The sequence below is a fragment of the Pleurodeles waltl genome, chromosome 3_1 (assembly GCF_031143425.1).
Source record: "Pleurodeles waltl isolate 20211129_DDA chromosome 3_1, aPleWal1.hap1.20221129, whole genome shotgun sequence".
Taxonomy (NCBI): domain Eukaryota; kingdom Metazoa; phylum Chordata; class Amphibia; order Caudata; family Salamandridae; genus Pleurodeles; species Pleurodeles waltl.
The window spans coordinates 1450340257-1450348518 of NC_090440.1; positions in this window are offsets into that span (position 1 = coordinate 1450340257).

Sequence of the window (8262 nt, forward strand, 5' to 3'; positions counted from 1 at the left end):
TTTTTGACTGAAATGCATTTCATGTTAATATCACAAACAATAGATTATTGTCTTAGATCTCCTAGTTATATTTATTATTTCTCTATTTTACCAGTGGTGGTTCCATCATAGGAGAGCCGGGGTGTTGACTCCCTACTGCTCCGGGCCACCAACTTCCAAGATAATTTTGCCAGTTGAAATGAGCCACATAGGGGGTCATTCTGACCCTGGCGGTCGGTGATAAAGCGGCGGCCAACCCGCCAACAGGCCGGCGGTCAAAAAAATGCAATTCTGACCCTGGCGGGAACCGCCAACACAGCCCACCGCATTAACACTCTGACCGCCACGGCGGAACAAACAAACAGCGCGGCGGTCACCGCCAACAGCCAGGCGGCAGACAATGTACCGCCCACCCTATCACGACCCACCAATCCGCCACCTTTTCCGGGGCGGGAGCCCCGCCGATAAAAACACGGCGGCAACAGACATTTCCAATGGAAAACGCTCACCTCGAGACACTCCATGCGGAATCCGCACAGCATGGAACCCGAATTGACCATCATACCTGCTCTCGTCTACCTGCTCATCTACCACGAGTACGAACTCCCGCGCAGACGTCAACGGTGAGTACTGCACCTACGACACACGGGAGGGGGGAGGAAGAAAGGTTATGGGCATACACATATGCGACCCCCCCACCCGCCCAATATGTACACACCAATGCAGAGCAGGAAGTCACAGTGACACCACACAAACACCCTTTAAAATTACAATGACACAACCAAATTTGGAATAAATTTTCATGTACAAAAAAAGCACCTGGAAATAATTGAGCAACCGTGAAAAATATTTACAAAAACCAAAAAGATATACACATCAGTGTATCACTGAAGTAACAAGTCCTGCACATCCTACGAATCTAACATGTCCGTGGGCCAAGGTTCTGCGAAACAAGGGCAAAGCCCACACACAAGACCTGAGTCCTTTGGAGAGAACACTACAGGGGCATCTGATGTCAAAACTACAGGCACCTCAGGGGGAAGGGAAGGGGGGGCCACCACAGCCACATGAGTCCACGACGCCAGATCCACGAGGAGCCACCATGCCCACTGTACCATCCTGGGGAGTGCAAAGCCACAGTCTCTCAAGTCTCTGCAGTGGGTGGGTTGCCCACTGGACCATCCTGGGGAGTGCAAAGACACAGTCTCTCAAGTCTCTACAGTGGGTGGATTGCCCACTGTGCCATCCTGGGGAGTGCAAAGCCACAGTCTCTCAGGTGGATTACAGAGTCCACGGTGCTTGACAGGAAGGGCCCAGCGGAGCGGTGCTTGACAGGAAGGGTCCAGCGGAGCGGTGCTTGACAGGAAGGGCCCAGCGGAGCGGTGCTTGACAGGAAGGGCCCAGCGGAGCGGTGCTTGACAGGAAGGGCCCAGCGGAGCGGTGCTTGACAGGAAGGGTCCAGCGGAGCGGTGCTTGACAGGAAGGGCCCAGCGGAGCGGTGATTGACAGGAAGGGCCCAGCGGAGCGGTGCTTGACAGGAAGGGCCCAGCGGAGCGGTGCTTGAGACGGCGGGGCCCTGTTCAGCGGTACCTGTCTTCACGGCGGGGCCCTGTTCAGCGGTACCTGTCTTCACGGCGGGGCCCTGTTCAGCGGTGCTCTTCTGCACGGCGGGGCCCTGTTCAGCGGTGCTCTTCTGCACGGCGGGGCCCTGTTCAGCGGTGCTCTTCTGCACGGTGGGGCCCTGTTCAGCGGTACCTGTCTTCACGGCGGGGCCCTGTTCAGCGGTACCTGTCTTCACGGCGGGGCCCTGTTCAGCGGTACCTGTCTTCACGGCGGGGCCCTGTTCAGCGGTACCTGTCTTCACGGCGGGGCCCTGTTCAGCGGTACCTGTCTTCACGGCGGGGCCCTGTTCAGCGGTGCTCTTCTGCACGGCGGGGCCCTGTTCAGCGGTACCTGTCTTCACGGCGGGGCCCTGTTCAGCGGTGCTCTTCTGCACGGCGGGGCCCTGTTCAGCGGTGCTCTTCTGCACGGCGGGGCCCTGTTCAGCGGTGCTCTTCTGCACGGCGGGGCCCTGTTCAGCGGTGCTCTTCTGCACGGCGGGGCCCTGTTCAGCGGTGCTCTTCTGCACGGCGGGGCCCTGTTCAGCGGTACCTGTCTTCACGGCGGGGCCCTGTTCAGCGGTACCTGTCTTCACGGCGGGGCCCTGTTCAGCGGTGCTCTTGCAGTATGTCAAGGGAGTCATACCTGGCCTGGACACCCTGCTCACTCGCCCTCCGACCGTGCTGTGTCAGGCCCCTTCGGGGAGTGAGTCCTGGGCCCTTTGGTGTCGTCCCTTGCAGCCGGGATGGGGCTTGTGGGGCCCTCCTGCTCCGCGCTCCTGGTGGTAGTCCTCTCCGCCCTGCTGTCCTTCCGCTCCTTAGATGGGGCTCTCGGGCCCTTGCCTTCCCTGGCTGCTGTGGCCGGTGAAGTGGCCGGAGTCACCTCCTTGGGGGCAGCCGTCTCTGCCCGCTCACGGCGGCCCTTCAATTTCCGGGTCCTCTTGCCTGGGGGGGGGGCTGGCTGTCCCCTTGCTGCTCACCGAAGTGTTACTGCCGCCAAAGGGTGGACTCCACATGCCATGCACCACTTGCACTGTAGAAGTTGGGCTGGTGGTGGCTGAGGTGCCCTTGGGACTTTTCCCAGTTGGAGGGGGGGGTTCGGGGGAGGGAAAGAGGTCAAAACTGGAGAGGTAATTTTTCTTGGGACCAAGGTAAGGGGTAGGAGTAGTGGTGAGAGAAGTGGAGGAAGAGGATGTGGTTGTATGAGAGCCAGGTGTGCTGTCCTTGGGTGCAGGTGACTGGGACGTAGGCTGTGGTGAGGTGGTTGGCTGTTGTTTGGGTGTCTGCCTGCGTTTATGTGTCTTGGAAGAGGGGGTGACAGACACAGTGGGAGAGGACACAGGGGACGTGTAAATGCCAGTGGGGGTGGTGACTGCAGGTGTGCGGACTGTAGTGGAGGGTTTGCTGGTGGTGGAAGAACTGGCCGATGTTGGGGTGCATGCAGGTGTGAGTGTAGACGTCACAGGGAGGGAGGAGGGAGACGAGGAGGACGGGGACACAGAGGTGGTAGTGACTGTTGATATGTCTGCATCTGTGTGTTGCTTGGGTGAATGCTTGTGTTTTCTGTGGTGCTTATGTTTGGATGAGCTGGCCTTGGGTGTTGAGGTGTGTGCAGGCTGGTCTGATGGTGTGGATGGGATAGGTTGAGGTACAGGAGACAGAGAAAGGGTGGAGGCAGATAGAAGAGGGAGACTGGAGACAGGGACAATGGCTGCCGTCAGTGCTGAGGCCATAGCAGTGAACGCTCGTTGATGGGCAGCCTGACCCGAATGAATGCCCTCCAGGTAGGCATTGCTCAGATGCACCTCCCTTTCCACCCCCTGGATGGCATTCAGAAGGGTAGTCTGCCCAACAATGACCGTCCTCACCAGGTCAATGAGCTCCGCACTGAGGGCAGCAGGGGTAACAGAGGCAGGGGCTGAGGTGCCTGGGGCGAAGGAGACGCGCACCTTCCTGGCCGAGCGGCCACGGAGCGAAGACTGAGGGGCTGCTGGGAGGGCGGTGCTGGTGCGCTGGGTGGCGGCTGTAACTGTTGTTGCGGGGGCACAGATGGTGCCGCCCCCGCTAGGGAGCTCCCAAACGAGGACGTGTCCGTGTCGCTGGTGTCTCCACCGGCCCCCATTGTGGTGCTCCCCTCGCCCTCCGGATCACTGGTGCCCTCGGTGTCTGTGTCAGTGCCCACCGGGGCCTGGTGACCTGCAGCTCCCTCCTGCTCCGACGCCAAATCTCCTCCGCCGGATGATGCTAAAACACAAGAAGACAAAGATTTAGGGTGGGGGGAGAAATGAAACAAAGTTGAGTGCATGCCTTAGCAATACCCTTTGCGGAGAGGACAGACACAGGTGCCTCGTGCACTAAGTGGCAAACTTGGGGTACACTACTCAGTACTTCTGACTAGGCAAACAGGTCTAGGGACAACACACGCGCACATGTGCGATGCTGGAGCATGGGTAGCTGCACTTGGCACCCTACAGAGGTGGGGGGCGGGGGCACAGGGCCATGCCTAAGGGAGCGGACTACACTACAGAGAGCGCCCTGGCCTAATGTCACCCACAGCCCTCCTCCCCCACCCAGACGCCTCCAATGCGCATACAGATAGGAGAATGTGCGGATACTCACCCCCTTGTGTCTGCTGTGCTGTCCTCAAGCGCCCATCCAAATTAGGGTAGGCCACCGCCAGGATCCGGGACATCAGGGGGGTCATGGTGCGACTGGCACCCCTCCTAGGTCGGGAGGCCATCCCCAGCAGTGTTTCTGCGGTCTTCCTCGTTCCGCGGCGGATGTCCTCCCACCTCTTGCGGCAGTGGGTGCCCCGTCTGTTGTGGACCCCCAAGTTCCGTACTTCATTGGCGATGGCACGCCAAATATCGATTTTCTGGTGGGCGCTCACCTGTTTGACATGTACAGGGTGGGAAAGAGAAACCGTCACATATCTGCACGTTTGGAGTACATGCCCCCCCCTCCCCAACCATGTCATGGTTCCCATTCTCTCATCTGTCATGCGTTGCACTCCTCATTCCCTCCACACCCCACCAACTTACATCCCCCCCCTCCACACAGGCATAACCCATTCAATGTGCACTGAGTGTACTCACCTGTTGGTCTGGAGGACCGTAGAGTAGCGCATACTGGGGGAGGACCCCGTCCACGAGCTTCTCCAACTCTTCTGAACTGAAGGCGGGGGCCCTTTCACCAGTAGCAGCAGCCATTGTCACTTCCAGACCGAGTTCACAGCAGCACTTGCAGTATAGGTCCTCTCCTGTGGATGATCAGGTCTCGAATGATTGAGCAGATAGAAAATGGCGGTCACGCCCGCGGCGGTGCGTACCGCGGCGGTGCGTCCCGCGACCACCGGCGCACATCGTCATTGGCTCCTGAAACCCATAGGCTTCAATGTTAACCAATGCGTCTTCACACAGCGGTCTTCGACCGCCTACCGCCACGGTGTGCCCCGCCAGCGCAGTGACCTCACATCCCATTGTCCCACTTCACAGGTCAGGCATCGGCCATTTCAAGGGCCCACATGGCTTAATTTCTAATGCGTCACACAGGCCTAGGCCTTGCAATGGCACACATACAAACATATCAAACCATACATTTACCTGTACTGTGCAAGCTGTGTTGTACGTACCTGTGAGTGGATTGACTCTGTACTCCATATTCTCCTTCCTAGGCACCGTCCGCTGGGACTAGCGATGAGAAGGAGGAATCCTCGCGTGTACCAGCCGCTGGTGGACCTGTCCACAATGGAAGAACACAACATAATACTACGATACCGACTTGACCGAGCCTCCATCCATGAACTGTGTGCCCAGCTGGAGCCAGCCCTGATGTCCCCCATCCGCCAACCCACAGGAATTCCCCCTCTAGTGCAGGTTCTGTCTGTCCTCCATTTCTTTGCAACTGGCTCATTCCAGACAACAGTGGCCATGTCATCTGGGATGTCTCAGCCTATGTTTTCCAAGATCTTATCCAGAGTGTTGTCTGCCCTGATGAAACTCATGCGGAGCTACATCATTTTCCCAGAGGAGGGTGATTTGCCTACAGTGAAAGCTGATTTCTATGCCCTTGGACACATCCCCAACATCATTGGTGCAATTGATGGGACCCATGTGGCTTTAGTCCCCCCAAATGACGATGAACAGGTGTACAGGAACAGGAAGAATTACCATTCAATGAATATCCAGGTGGTCTGTTTGGCTGACCAGTACATCTCCCATGTAAATGCCAAGTTCCCAGGGTCAGTGCATGACGCGTATGTTATGCGAAATAGCAGCATTCCCTATGTGATGGAACAGCTACAGAGACAGCGTGTGTGGCTAATAGGTGACTCTGGTTACCCCAACCTGCCGTGGCTATTGACCCCAGTGAGGAATCCCAGGACCAGGGCAGAGGAACGGTACAATGAGGCCCATGGGCGTACTAGGAGGGTGATTGAGCGAACCTTTGGGCTCCTGAAGGCCAGGTTTAGGTGCCTGCATATGACAGGTGGATCCCTAATGTACTCACCAAAGAAGGTGTGCCATATCATCGTGGCGTGCTGTATGCTCCACAACCTGGCTTTGCGACGCCAGGTGCCTTTCCTGCAGGAGGATGGTCCAGATGGTGGTGTTGTAGAAGCCGTGGAGCCTGTGGAGAGTGAAGAGGAGGAAGACTCTGAGGACGACACAGACAATAGGGACAGAGTGATACAACAGTATTTCCAGTAACACACAGGTAAGAATCACCCACGCCATTTCACAATTGCTTATAGCCTCCTGCATCTGTACTTTCTGTAGTTCCCCACAGATGTTTTTCATTAATTTTTGCCTTTCCCTTCCCTTCTCAGTGCTGTCTGACTCAGTACCTGACTTCTGCTTGGTTCGCCCATGAAATACAGCGTATTGACATTGGTATGTTGTCATGACTAATTGACAGAACAGAAATTGAACAGTAATATGTAATACATTTGTAAATAATACAGCATGACTCAAAACAGATTTGTGTGCAAAATGTGATTTATTTACAGTGCTAGATATCGGTACATGTGATTCTAAGGGTGATGGGTGGGGGTGGAGGAATATCCATGGCAGAGTCCAGTTCTCAGTCTCACAGGTGCATTGTCCTTTTGCCTGTGGAAGGATGGAGCATAGGCAGTTCATGGTTGGACAGGGTGGCAATGTGGGACAGTGGGAAGACTTGAGGGGGTATGTCCTGCTGGCGGGGGTCTTGACATCCTACTCTGTCTTTTTCTTTGGTCTCAGGCTCCTCTTACGGGGTGGTTGTTCTTCAGCAGGAGGTGGGGTTCTGGGGGGCTGTCGAGGTGTTGGGACCTCCTGTCCACTAGCGCCGGCGGAGGTGGTAGGCTGTTCCTGGTCCGGGCTAGTGACAGGGGCCCTGTGTGGTGCACCATGGTCCCGCAACGCGTCCTCTATCCTGTGGAGGGCCAGGACGATGGTCCCCATTGCGGTCCCGATGATTCTCAGCTCCTCCCTGAACCCCATGTAGCGTTCCTCCTGCTGTGCCTGGATCTCAGTGAACCTGGCCAGTACCGTCGCCATCGTTTCTTGGGAGTGGTGGTATGCCCCCATGAGGGTGGTGAGGGCCTCTTGGAGAGTGGGTTCCCTGGGCCTCTCCTCCCCCCCTGTCGCACAGCAGCCCTCCGAGCTGCCCGGTTTCCCCCGGCCTTTGTCCCCTGGACGGTGTGCCCGCTACCATTGCCCCCAGGTCCCTGTTGTTGTTGGGGTGTTGGGTTAGCCTGGGTGCCCTGTAGTGGCAGACACACCGCTGATTGAGCTGTCCTAGAGACAGAGGCATGGGCCCGCTGGGTGGGAGCTGTGCTGGTGTTGGCAGAGGGGGTCGGGTCTGGTGTGGCCTGTGGCTGCCTGAGGGGAACCGACTGCCCAGAGGTCCCCGATGGTCCGGGCTGGTCATCAGGTTCACTGTCGACAGAGCTGCTATCCTCAGTGTGGGCCTGTTCCGGTGGTGGGATGGACACTTCTGGACCCTCCTGGCTGGTGTGTTGTCGTTCGGGTCCTGCATGGGGTAAGAGAGTTTGGTTATTGTTTCTGTGTGTGCAATAGCGTGCGTGTTATGGGTGCCCTTGTCCCCCAGTGCAGGCATTCCCTTGAGGGAGGTGTTGTGAGGGTAGTTAGTGGGGGGGGGGTTAGTGCAGTGGTCATGCTTAGGTGATGGGTGCCCATGATTTGTGTTGGCATGCAGGAGTTGGTGTTGGGATGGGTGGGTTGTGCTGGTGAGACATTGTCAGGGAGGATGTGTGCTGGGGGGTTGGGGGTGAGGGTGGGGGTGTGGGTTGGCATGCTGGTGGGGTGGGGGGGATCTAGTAGTTGAGATTGGACTTACCAGAGTCCATTCCTCCGGCTACTCCTGCGAGGCCCTGAGGATGCAGGATGTTCAAGACGTCTTGCTCCCACGATGTGAATTCGGGAGGGCTGGGTGGGGGTCCGCCGCCAGTCTTCTGGACCGCAATGTTGTGCCTGGAGACCATCAATCGGACCTTCCCCCGTAGGTCGTTCCATCTTTTGCGGATGTCCTCCCTATTCCTGGGATGCTGTCCCACCGCGTTGACCCTGTCCACGATCCGCTGCCATAGCTCCGCCTTCCTAGCTATACTGGTGTGCTGCACCTGCGAGCCGAAGAGCTGGGGTTCCACTCTTAGGATTTCCTCCACCATGACCCGGAGTTC